Source organism: Phyllobates terribilis, unplaced genomic scaffold (genome assembly GCF_046119375.1).
Source record: "Phyllobates terribilis strain yellow unplaced genomic scaffold, ASM4611937v1 Scaffold_9__5_contigs__length_417890890, whole genome shotgun sequence".
NCBI lineage: Eukaryota > Metazoa > Chordata > Amphibia > Anura > Dendrobatidae > Phyllobates > Phyllobates terribilis.
The window spans coordinates 308,625,970-308,638,754 of record NW_027362769.1 but is presented as its reverse complement, the minus strand read 5'-3'; the positions used below and the strand labels follow the sequence as shown (position 1 = coordinate 308,638,754).

The 12,785-nt window shown below is 46.8% G+C and overlaps 1 long non-coding RNA gene across 3 annotated transcripts in view; it reads left to right on the top strand.

Moving 5' to 3' along the window:
* Positions 1 to 426: 426 nt before the first annotated feature.
* The window catches only part of LOC141162151 (uncharacterized), a 305,553-nt gene continuing 293,194 nt past the window's right edge, over positions 427 to 12,785 (top strand). For all 3 annotated transcript variants that reach the window (XR_012250744.1, XR_012250742.1, XR_012250743.1), the window contains exon 1: positions 427 to 906. This is a non-coding gene — a long non-coding RNA (uncharacterized lncRNA). The remainder of the gene's footprint in view (positions 907 to 12,785) is intronic.

The following is a 12,785-nucleotide window of genomic DNA, read 5'->3' as shown; positions in this document are numbered from 1 at the left end:
GTGGAATATCACACCTCTGGCTGAGGTGCAATACCCCTGTAGCAGCCGAATCCTCAGGGTGCTACATATCTCTATATGCTGTAGCCATCTTTTTGTTAAAGAATGTTCCCTATTTCCAGCATAATGGCAGTACACATAATGTGGTTCTAGAATAATAAACAAATCAACAAATGTTGTTAGCTTAAGAGCTAAGAGTAATGATCAAAAGATGATGAGGATAGAGCTTGTATTTTATTAAATGCCAAATTATTAAAACAAGAGACTTGTATATAAAAAATACAGAAAGCATGGTGAATTTCATCTATGATTGTAATCTGTCAATTCTCAGATGAACAGCTAGGACTTAAAAAATCGATAACTAAAGTGCACTAATGGTTATGTCCAGAAGGTGGCCCCACAATGTCGTATATTATCTGCACAGCACAGCCCTGACATTTTGTATTTTTAATACTGTGCCTTGCTTACTACATGAAGCTTTCCAGTCAAAAGAAATCAAGTCAGCTGTGTCAGATTTGGGAAGGGATCCCAGCAGGAGCATTGTTTTTCTTCTGGTGGTAACCTAGTACGCAGTAGTATTGTTTGCTCGCCATGCCAAACAGGATTTCTGTAAAAACAAGAATAAATGCACAGGTGCAGAAACAGGAAGAAGTCTTGCTGAAAACAAAACACCTGATTCCGTAGATCCAGCCGTGGCACTCCACCTGGGCTCTTCCGAGATAAAGATATCTGGATTTGTGCAGCTTTACCGAGTTACTGAACCGCGAGTATTTCTTGCCTGTTTTCAGTTTTTCCATAAGGGCTAGAGCATTTTTGCAGTTTTGATCCATATTAAATCTACACTGATCCTGAAAAATGAAGTGCCTTGGCTTCGACTTGGAGTGGAGACAACTTGATTAATTTCTTAAGGTAATATCTTATCTCTGTAAAAATGGAAGTAATTGTTTTGTTTTTTCTGCTGCAGACAATCTGCATTTATATTATTAACAATGTCTGATCAAATGGGATAAACAAGGATTTTCCTACCTACACATTTGTCTCCATTGATGAACTTGCAAGATTATATTGCTACCTGATATGTGACATCCACAGTGTTTTTAACTGTACTTCACAAACAGTTGTATAGACAGTGTCTATGCCTGCTGTATATAATAAAATGCCAGATTCACAGGCAAGCAGGCCTAATGCTAATTATTAGAAGGACACTTGAGATGTCTGAAAAATATCCACTAAAGTCCCACATGTTTTTTTTTTTTTTTTTATATCACCACTGAGTAGGTATAATCATTAGTGAGGAGTGAGCACTAAAATGCTCGAGTGCTCGTTGCTCGGGTCAAGCAAATTGGAATGCTCGACCCGAGCAACGAGCCCAATGTAAGTCAATGGGAAACTCGAGCATTTTTCCGGTGGCCCTCCCCCGGAGTTCTGCAGGGGGCCTAAAAATTGCCCAAATCAATGGGAACAGTGCTCAAATGACATGGGAACAGCATAGGGAAGACCCCTGGAAGCATCTTTGACTCCCAGTTCGCTGCTGTGAACAATGTTGTCAGAATATTACGTCACTTTTATGGGCTCACAATAAAACATACAAAAACAAAATGGATTTTCCTTGGAAAAATGTTAAGGAACATCCATTCCAGTGTAATAACTTGTATATAAGGCAAAATAAATAACCAAAAATGAAAATGATCCTCCACATTTTGGGCTATGTTCACACATAGCGTTTTTGATGTGTCTTTATACTTTTGCATTGCTTTCAATGGTGAAAAAAACATTTACCAGTAAATGACATTATACTACCTTATCAGGCCTTGTGGTGTGTGAGACATAATCAGACACATCCTGTTTCATTTATGAAGGTCTGAAAGTCACAAAGGCTATTTTTATAGGGGCCTCAGGTGGTCCTTACTATTCTTAAAGGCAAGCAGTCGGCCCTCACCATTGATAGAGATCCATCAGCTGGCTATGCTTTGTTGTTCCCATTATTAAAGAGTGGGTCTCCTATACTGTTATTGCGTATGCAGTGACTCCAAGGGCTGCCAAAAATTTGAACACACCCCAATACCCTTTTGAAGAGACATAGGGGAGAACCTCAGTTACAAAATGTTCCCATTTTAAAGGAGCAGTTCTGCTATACAGTTATTGCATATGCAGTGACTGCAACGGCTGCCTAAATTTAGGAAAACCCCCAAAACTAATTTAAAGACACATACAGGAGAGCCTCCGTATCAAAATGTTCTCAATATAAAGGAGCAATTCTGCTATACAGTTATTGCATATGCAGTGACTGCAACGGCTGCCTAAATTTAGGAAAAAACCCAATATCAATTTAAAGACACATAGAGGAGGGCCTCGGTAACAACATGTTCCCATTATAAAGGAGCGGTTTTGTTATACAGGTATTGTGTATGCAGTGACTTCAATGGCAGCCAAAATTTAGGAAAAACCCCAATACCAATTTACAGACACATAGAGGAGGGCCTCTTTAACAAAATGTTCCCACTATAAAGCAGAGGTTCTGCTAAACAGTTATTGCGTATGCAGTAACTGCAATGGCTGCCTAAATTGTGGAAAAACCTGAATACAAATTTAAAGACACGTAGAGGAGGGTCTCCGTAACAAAATGTTCCCATTATAAAGGAGAGGTTCTGCTATACAGTTATTGTGTATGCAGTGACTGCATGGGCTGCCTAAATTTAGGAAAAACCCCTATACCTATTTAAAGACACATAGAGGACAGCCTCCATAACAAAACGTTCCCATTATAAAGAGCAGGTTCTTCTATACAGTTTTTGCGTACGCAGTGACTGCATGGGCTGCCTAAATTTAAAGACACATAGAAGAGGGTGTCTGTAACAAAATGTTCCCATTATAAAGGGCAGGTTCTTCTATACAGTTATTGTGTATGCAGTGACTGCAATGGTTGCCTAAGTTGTGGAAAAACCCCAATACTAATTTAAAGACACAAAGAGGAGGACCTCCGTAACAACATGTTCCCATTATAAAGGAGTGGTTTTGTTATACAGTTATTGTGTATGCAGTGACTTAAATGGCTGCCTAAATTTAGAAAATACCCCAGTACGAATTTAAAGACACATAGAGGAGGGCCTCGGTAACAAAATGTTTAGATTATAAAGGAGAGGTTCTGCTATACAGTTATTGCATATGCAGTAACTGCAACGGCTGCCTAAATTGAGGTAAAACCCCAATACCAATTTAAAGACACATAGAGGAGGACCTCGGTAACAAAATGTTCCCATAATAAAGGAGCTGTTCTGCTTCTACAGTTATTGCATATGCAGTGACTGCAACAGCTGCCTAAATTTAGGAAAAACCCCAATACCAATTTAAAGACACATGCAGGAGGGCCTCAGTAACAACATGTTCCAATTATAAAGGAGCAGTTCTGCTATACAGTTATTGCATATACAGTGACAGCAACGGCTGCCTAAATTTAGGAAAAAACCCAATACCAATTTAAAGATACATAGAGGAGGGCCTCGGTAACAAAATATTCCCATTATAAAGGAGAGGTTCTGCTATACAGTTATTGCGTATGCAGTGACTGCATGGGCTGCCTAAATTGTGGAAAAAACCCAGTGCCAATTTAAAGACACATAGAGGAGGGCCTCCGTAACAAATTGTTCCCATTATAAAAGAGCGGTACTGCTATACAGTTTTTGCTAATGCATTGACTGCAAAAGCTGACTAAATTGTGGAAATACCCCAATACCAATTTAAAGACACTTAGAGGAGGGCATCGGTAACAAAATGTTCCCATTATAAAGGGCAGGTTCTTCTATACAATATTGTGTATGCAGTGACTGCAATGACTGCATAAATTGTGGAAAAACCCCAATACCAATTTAAAGAAACAAAGAGGAGGACTTCCATAACATGTTCCCTTTATAAAGGAGTGCTTCTGTTATACAGTTATTGTGTATGCAGTGACTTCAATGGCTGCCTAAATTTAGAAAATACCCCATTACCAATTTAAAGACACATAGAGGGGGGCCTCAGTAACAAAATGTTTGATTATAAAGGAGAGTTTCTGCTATGTAGTTATTGCATATGCAGTGACTGCAACGGCTGCCTAAATTTTGGAAAAATCTCAATACCAATTTAAAGACACATAGAGGAGGGTGTCCTTAATGTTCCCATTATAAAGGGCAGGTTCTTCTATACAGTTATTGTGTATGCAGTGACTGCAATGGCTGCCTAAATTTAGAAAAAACTCCAATACCAATTTAAAGCCACATAGAGGAAGGCCTCGGTAACAAAATATTCCCATTATAAAGGAGAGGTTCTGCTATACAGTTATTGCGTATGCAGTGACTGCATGGGCTGCCTAAATTGTGGAAAAACCCCAACACCAATTTAAAGACACATAGAGGATTGCCTCGGTAACAAAATGTTCCCTTTATAAAGAAGTAGTTCTGCTATACAGTTATTGCGTATGCAGAGACTGCAACGGCTGCCTGAATTGTGGAAAAACCCCAATACCAATTTAAATACACAAAGAGGAGGGCCTCCGTAACAACATGTTCCCATTATAAAGGAGTGCTTCTGTTATACAGTTATTGTGTGTGCAGTGACTTCAATGTCTTCCTAAATTTAGGAAATGCCCCAATACCAATTTAAAGACACATAGAGGAGGGCCTCGGTAACAAAATGTTTTGATTATAAAGGACAGGTTCTGCTATACAGTTTGTGACAGAGTCACTGGTATGATATATGAGGGGAGGTATGTGCCGCACAGGTTGCTAGCCTGTGTGAACTGAAACCAATGAACTTTCTGCCAGCATGTTATTTGCTGGTGGGTTAACTCTCTTAAAGGGCTTGGTTTTAGGGGAATGACAGTGATGGGAGGGACGTCATTTCCCATACCTCCACCTCAGGGTGTGGCTGAGCATCCTTTAAATGTTCAGCCCTGTTTTTTTTTTTCTCTGAGTTGTGTTTGGAGAGGCAAGGTCTCCAGACTGGACAGCCATAGCTCAGGAGGGAGCTGAAGGCTGGACATAACTTGTGTGTGCGACCCGCACACACATATATGGACTGTGCTATAGCTTATCTTTTGTTTTGTGGTTTAGCCAAGTAGGGCTGTATTTATTTTGCTGGAGTGCCGAGCTTTATGCTGCTAATAAAACCTGCAAAGAAAACCCGGGTTTCTGAGTCTACTTCCGGAAGTGGCCGAGCTAGCCGTCCTACCACAGTTGGTGCGAGAGTGCGTGCAAGATTCCAGGAACACGTGTACCTGCCACAGAGACCAGTGGATGTCCTGGGTAAAGGCTGCCAGCCAGCCAGAGAAGTCCGGCAGCATGGATGAGCTCATTAAGCACCTGGTCCAAAGCCAGCAGAGCATGCAGCAACTGCACTTGCAGACCCAGCAGAGCATGCAGCAGAGCATGCAGGAGCAGCACAGAGAACAGCTTCAGCAACAACAGGAACAGCAGCAGGAGACAAATAAACTGCTGATACAGCAAATCCAGCAGCAGCAACGACAGATGGCGCTCCTAGCAGCGGAGATACGTGGCAGGACATCCGCTCCACCCCCAGATCCAGGTGAGGACGCACACGTCAGGAAAACGGTAAGGAGAACCTTACAGAAGATGACCCCAGGGGATGACGTTGAGGCATTCCTGACTGTTTTTGAAAGGGTGGTGAAACGGGAGAGATTACTTCAGAAGCAGTGGGCAGAGGTTCTGGCGTCATATTTGACCGGGGAGCCGCAGAAGGCCTATTATGATCTGACTTTACGAGACGCAAAGGCATATGCGAAATTAAAAACCGAGATATTGTCACTCTCAAGAGTGACTATGTCTGTCAGAGCGCAAAGGGTCCACCACTGGGCGTATGCTGGCGACAAACCTCCACGCTCACAGATGCTCGACTTGTTACATCTAGTCCAGAAGTGGCTGCAGCCAGAGTCTTCTTCTCCTGCCCAGATGGTTGACTGTGTGGTGATCGACAAGTTCATCCATTCCCTACCCAGGCCGGTGCAGTCCTGGGTTGCCCAGGGCGACCCTCGGAATGTGGACGACCTTGTTGGCCTGGTAGACAGGTACCAAGTGGTCGAAAAATCCCTAGGGAAACCCGACATAATCACCTTCCTCTACTGGAGTGCCCAAAAGGGGGCGGGTTTACCACGGAAGGGGTTCAGAGCCACAACTGGGGGGCGTCCCACTTTCACTGAAGGTGCCGCAAGGACTGTTGTTAAGGATGTGATCTGTTGGTGGTGTCGCAATCCGGGACACGTACCCACCCAGTGTCATACGTCTGCTGAGCCAATGGACTGCAGTCTAGGCAGACGATGTTCATACTATGCTTACCCAGCCTGCAGTGTTGACTGTCAACCTGGCGAGGGGCCGCAGGTGTGAGCCCTATCCGTTAACGGAGTGATGGTCCTGGGACTATTGGACTCTGGGAGTCTGGTAACCTTAATCAGTGCCACCCTTCCCCACCAGCTGATCTCTACCAAATCTGTGGGCATCCGCTGCATACATGGGGACGCCAAGAACTACCCGGTGGTCAGAGTGACAGTCAGAACAGACTGTGGCTTCCAATCCCACGAGGTCTGGGTGGTCAAGGACCTGATACATCCCGTCATTTTGGGGTGCGATTTTCCCTTGTTCTGGGACTTGTGTGGGAAAGGATCCAGACCGAGTCCCGTGGAAAAAAGCCAGGACCCTAGAGAAATACCCCTGTGGACATCGGAAGTGGATGAGTTCCCACTATGTGTCCTTGTCGATGACGAGGACGAGACTGTGTCTGAGGTGGTCGACCTCCCTGAATTAGAGGTGCCTGGAGAGAACTTTGGGTCAGCTCAGGTTCGGGACTTGACCTTGAAAGGGGCGTGGGATAATGTTACTGTTTGTATTGGTGTTGCTCAAAAACCAGGGGCGGACACCAGGTACCAACACTTTGCAGTTCAGGGGAAGCTATTATACCGGGTGACCAAACTAAAAAGTGAAGAGGTAGTGGAACAGCTGTTAGTTCCAGGTTCATACCGTCAGAGGATATTAAACATGGCACACTCACATATTCTGGGGGGACACCTAGGGGTTGAGAAAACCCAGGAGAGAATTATAAGGAGGTTTTATTGGCCAGGATGTTATCGAGAAATCTTAAACTATTGTAGGTCCTGCCCCACCTGCCAGATAACCGTGCCCATCTCCCACTTCCGTAGTCCATTAGTTCCACTACCTGTCATAGAGGTTCCCTTTGAGAGGATTGCCATGGACCTTGTAGGTCCCTTAGTTAAATCGGCCCGGGGCCGCCAATACATCCTGGTGGTCATGAACTATGCGACCCGGTACCCCGAAGCGGTACCCCTAAGGAACTCGCCCAGTAAAAGTATAGCCCGAGAGCTAGTTCATATTTTTGCTCGGACAGGAACCCCCTTCATGAGCAAGGTGATGAAGGAGCTATGCAGAGTCCTTCAGATTGCCCAGATTCAGACCTCAGTTTATCATCCGCAGACTGACTGCTTAGTGGAACGCTTCAATAAGACTTTAAAGGCGATGCTCAGGAAGGTCGTTGAAAAGGATGGGGGCGAGACTGGAACTACCTGCTTCCATTTCTGCTTTTCTCTGTCAGAGAAGTTCCTCAAGCCTCCACTGGCTTCTCTCCATTTGAGCTCCTGTATGGACGGCATCCAAGAGGTCTCCTAGACATCGCCAAGGAAACCTGGGAGGCCGAGGTCACGCCCCACCTGAGCATCATCGAACATATTGCCCAGTTGGAGGAGAGAATCTCAAAGGTGATGCCCATCATGAAGGAACATCTCGTCCAGGCGCAGGAAGCCCAGGCGAGGGTGTATAACCAGTCAGCAAGGCTGAGACAGTTCCAACCTGGGGATCGCGTCCTGGTTCTTATTCCCACCATTGAAAGTAAGTTTCTGGCCAAGTGGCAAGGCCTATATGAGGTGGTGGAGAAGCTCGGTGAAGTGAACTACAGAGTCCACCAGCCTGGCCGAAGAAAGCCACACCAGGTGTACCATGTAAACCTGCTCAAGCCGTGGCGAGATCGGGAACCCGTGGGAACTCCTTGCCTGGGAGCCATTCCCGAAGGCCAGGTGGAAGATGTCACGATAGCGGAGACCCTTTCGTCAGCCCAGAAGCAACAGTGTCGAGAAGTGCTCCAGCAGAATCGGGACCTTTTCTCAGAGTTGCCGGGGCATACCCAGGTGGTAGAACATGATATGCTAACAGAGCCCCATATAAGGGTGAACCTGAAGCCATACAGGATTCCTGAAGCACGCCGGGAGGTGATCTCGGCTGAGGTGAAGAGGATGTTAGACTTCGGTGTGATAGAGGAGTCAAAGAGTGGATGGTCGAGCCCCATCATCCTCGTGCCAAAGCCCAATGGAGAGTGGAGGTTTTGTAATGATTACCGCCGGCTGAATGAGGTGTCCAAGTGTGACGCATACCCGACGCCCCGCGTCGATAAACTCATCGAGAGGCTTGGACAGGCGAGGTACATCACCACTCTGGACCTAAAAAAGGGCTACTGGCAGATCCCCATGTCCCAGACGGCCAAGGAGGAGACGGCTTTCTCAACACCTGATGGGTGCTTCCAATACACTTGGATGTCGTTCGGACTACAGGAGGCCCCAGCCACCTTCCAGAGGGCTATGTATCGGATCCTACCCCCACATAAGAAGTATGCCGCAGCCTACCTTGACGACATTGTAGTCTTTAACCTAGACTGGGAAAGTCATCTACCTAAACTACAGGCAGTTCTAGATGCTCTAAGAAAGGTGGGATTTACAATAAATCCCCAAAAATGCGCCGTTGGAGAAGAGGAGGCCAAGTACTTGGGCTATGTCGTCAGGAGAGGCGAAACAAAGCTAATAAAGTGGAGGCAATCCAGACCTGGCCGAAACCACTCTCCAAGAAGCAAGTGAGAGCATTCCTGGGAATGGTGGGATATTACCGGCCGTTTATCCCAAATTTTGCCATGATGACCACGCCACTGACGGATCTCCTAAAAGCCACCAGATCAACCATGGTAAAGTGGACGGAGGAAAGAGAGACTGCGTTTCAACTGTTGAAGTCAGCACTGTGTAAACAGCCGGTCCTGGTCGCACCAGACTTCAAGAAAGAGTTTGTGGTCCAGACAGACCCTTCAGAGGTTGGTCTAGGAGCTGTGCTCTCTCAAGAGATAAATGGAGAAGAACATCCCATTCTCTATTTGAGCCGGAAGCTTTCATCCTATGCAATAGTAGAAAAAGAGTGTCTAGCCATAAAGTGGGCCGTAAATACACTAAGATGCTACCTACTAGGCCGAAAGTTTAAGTTGGTATCAGACCATGCCCCATTGAGATGGTTGAGGGAAAAGAGGCGTAAAAATGCCAGGGTAACTAGATGGTTCCTAGCTCTTCAGGACTTCAACTTTCACGTAGAGCATAGACCCGGTAAGTTACACGGGAGCGCCAATGCCCTTTCTAGAATTCCCTATCTGGTATCGGAAGGTGCCCAAAGCCGGGGCATGGGGGGGGATATGTGACAGAGTCACTGGTATGATATATGAGGGGAGGTATGTGTCGCACAGGTTGCTAGCCTGTGTGAACTGAAACCAATGGACTTTTTGCCAGCATGTTATATGCTGGTGGGTTAACTCACTTAAAGGGTGTGGTTTTAGGGGAATGACAGTGATGGGAGGGACATCATTCCCCATACCTCCACCTCAGGGTGTGGTTGAGCATAGTTTAAATGTAGACATGTGGGTACTGGCAGGCACGGCTGGTATGACGGCAGGTGGGTACTTAGCAGGCACGGCTGGTATGAAGGCAGGTGGGTACTGGCAGGCGCGGCTGGTATGCAGACAGGTGGGTGCTGACAGGCACGGCTGGAATGCAGACAGGCAGATACTGGCAGGTATGAACGCAGGCTGGATAGGGACCAGTACAGACTGGGAGACGAGAACAGAGCCGCAGGTGCGGTGGACTAGCAGAGCAAAAACGCAGGAGCGGTGAACAAGCTGAGCGGAGCAAAACCACAGGTGCAGTGAGCAGGCAGAGCGGAGCAAAGCCGCAGGTGCGGTGAGCAAGCAGAGCGGAGTAAAACCGCAGGTGCGGTGAGCAAGCAGAGCGGAGCAAAACCGCAGGTGCGGTGAGCAAGCAGAGCGGTGCGAAACCGCAGGTGCGGTGAGCAAGCAGAGCAGAGCAAAACCGCATGTGTGGTGAACAAGCAGAGCGGAGCAAAACAGCAGGTGCGGTAAACAAGCGGAGCAGAGCGGAACCGCTGCACCGGTCAACAAACAGAGCAGAACAGAACTGCAGGTGCGGTAAACAAGCGGAGCAGAGCAGAACCGCTGGAGCGGTGAACAAGCAGAGCAGAGCAGAACCGCAGGTGCGGTAAACAAGCGGAGCAGAGCAGAACCACCGGAGCGGTGAACAAGCAGAGCAGAACAGAATCGCATGTGCGGTAAACAAGCAGAGCAGAACCGCCGCAGCGGTGAACAAGCAGAACAGAACAGAACCGCATGTGCGGTAAACAAGCAGAGCAGAACCACCGGAGCGGAGAACAAGCAGAGCAGAACAGAACCGCAGGTGCGGTAAACAAGCGGAACAGAGCGGAACTGCCGGAGCGGTGAACAAGCAGAGCAGAACAGAGCAGAAGGTGAAGGCAGACAGGACAGGGCTCTGTTCACATGGAACAGACTGGAAAATACAGGAAGATGGTTAGAACACAGGAGGTAGATATGGAGCCAGGGAAAGGGTACAAGCAGAACCAGATACACACAAGGTACTTACAATGAAGTAGCGAGTGGACACAAAACTCACAAACTGAAGTACAGAGACAACGAGTTGGAGTTAGGTGCAGGTTCAGACACAGCAGGCAAAGGGAAGGTACGGACTTAGAGAGAAACAAGTAACGGGCTAGGACACTGTTCAGACAGGAACTGAACCGGGAACAAGATACAGGAACGAGCCTGGGAACTCAGCCCCCAGGGTGGCAGAAACAGACTAGAAGTCACAGGTACAGGAAAAGGCCCTGGGTACTCAGCCGCAAGGGTGGCGGACAGACTAGAGTCAGGACAAGACCTGGCACCTCAGTTGCAAAAGACAAACTGAGTGAAAGTGTTGCTCAGGCACCTCCTACTGGGTGGAGGGGGTTTAAGTATCCAGTGACTCACAGCAATAGGCTGGGGACGCATTAGGACTGTGCACACAGTAGCTATAAGAAACAAGCAGAAAGCTGTGCCGACGCCCTACGCAATCAGACAAGAGACATGGACAAAGCAGGTACTGCAGCATGGACTGACAGGTAACATTGCGGTCTTGCATGGTGGGAGTTGGTGCACCATGCAAGCACGCCGCCAGGGATGTTACACCCGGGTTCCTGAGTCTACTTCCGGAAGTGGCCGAGCGAGCCATCCTACCACAAGTTATTGCGTATGCAATGACTGCATGGGCTGCCTAAATTGTGGAAAAACCCCAGTACCAATTTAAAGACACATAGCTGAGGGCCTCCATAACAAAATGTTCCCATTATAAAAGAGCGGTTCTGCAATACAGTTTTTGCTTATGCATTGACTGCAACAGCTGCCTAAATTGTGGAAAAACCCCAATTCCAATTTAAAGACACATAGAGGAGTGCCTCGGTAACAAAATGTTCCAATTATAAAGGGCAGGTGTTATGATCTGCAACATAAACTAGGGAAAGAAGGGGAGAGCTGTCCCTACAGTAAGACTAAGCTGAGTCCCTACGTTGTAGCGGGCGACCTGTTCCTTGTGAACAGACCCGCCTTTGTCCTCGGCTAGTCTGAACGGAGACCTATAGAGAAAGGGAGGGGTCCCTAAAAGAACTAAGGACTGGGATAAAAATGGGACACCTCCTAACAGAAGTTGTTGCAGAGCAAAAGATAAACTGACAAAAGTACTAGAGGTCCAGAGGACCAAGCAAACTAGAGATTGATAGGTACAAAAGCACCTGGCTAGAGAGACAGTCAAAACAACACTGAAGTCCAGCAAGGCCAGAAGGGCGGAGCTGGAATATATAGGAAGATGGTCACGTGACCGCAAAACACAAGATAGAAACAAAAATAAACAGGAGGGTTCTAACAGTACCCCCTCTTTTATGAGGATCCTCCGGATCCTCCAGGCCCAGGCCTATCCGGAAATCTCCTGTGGAAAGCTCTGACAAGTCTAGGAGCAGAGACATCATCCGCCTTAACCCAGGAGTTATCCTTTGGACCAAAACCTTTCCAAGTGACGAGATACTGCAATCTCCCTCTATGCTCTCTGGAATTCAGGATACGAGAAATTTCATATTCGCCGTCTTCCTCCTCCGGAGGAACTGTGACAGTGGCCTCCCTATCCGATACATCAGCCTTTTTTAACAAGGAAACATGAAACACAGGATTAATCTTCCAGGAGGAGGGAACCTCCAACCTAACAGCAGACTGGTTAACCACCTGAAGCACCTTAAATGGCCCCACAAACTTCGGACCCAATTTTTTAGAGGGAATCCTCAACCGCAGATTCTTTGAGGACAACCAAACCATGTCACCCACAGTAAACAAAACCTCTTTACGTTTCCTGTTAAAATACTTCTTGGACTTTTTGTTAGCCTCTTGAAGGTTACAACGTACATTAGTCCAAACTCTCTCCAAATCACCGGAAAAATTCTCCTCCTCCGGCACCGCCGACCCCAATTTGGAGAACGAACCAAAAGACGGATGTCTCCCAGTACAACAAAAAAAGAACACCCAGCAGAGGAGGATGTATGGTTAAGAGAAAATTCTGAGAGTGGCGGAAACTCAGACCACCCCTCTTGATTGTC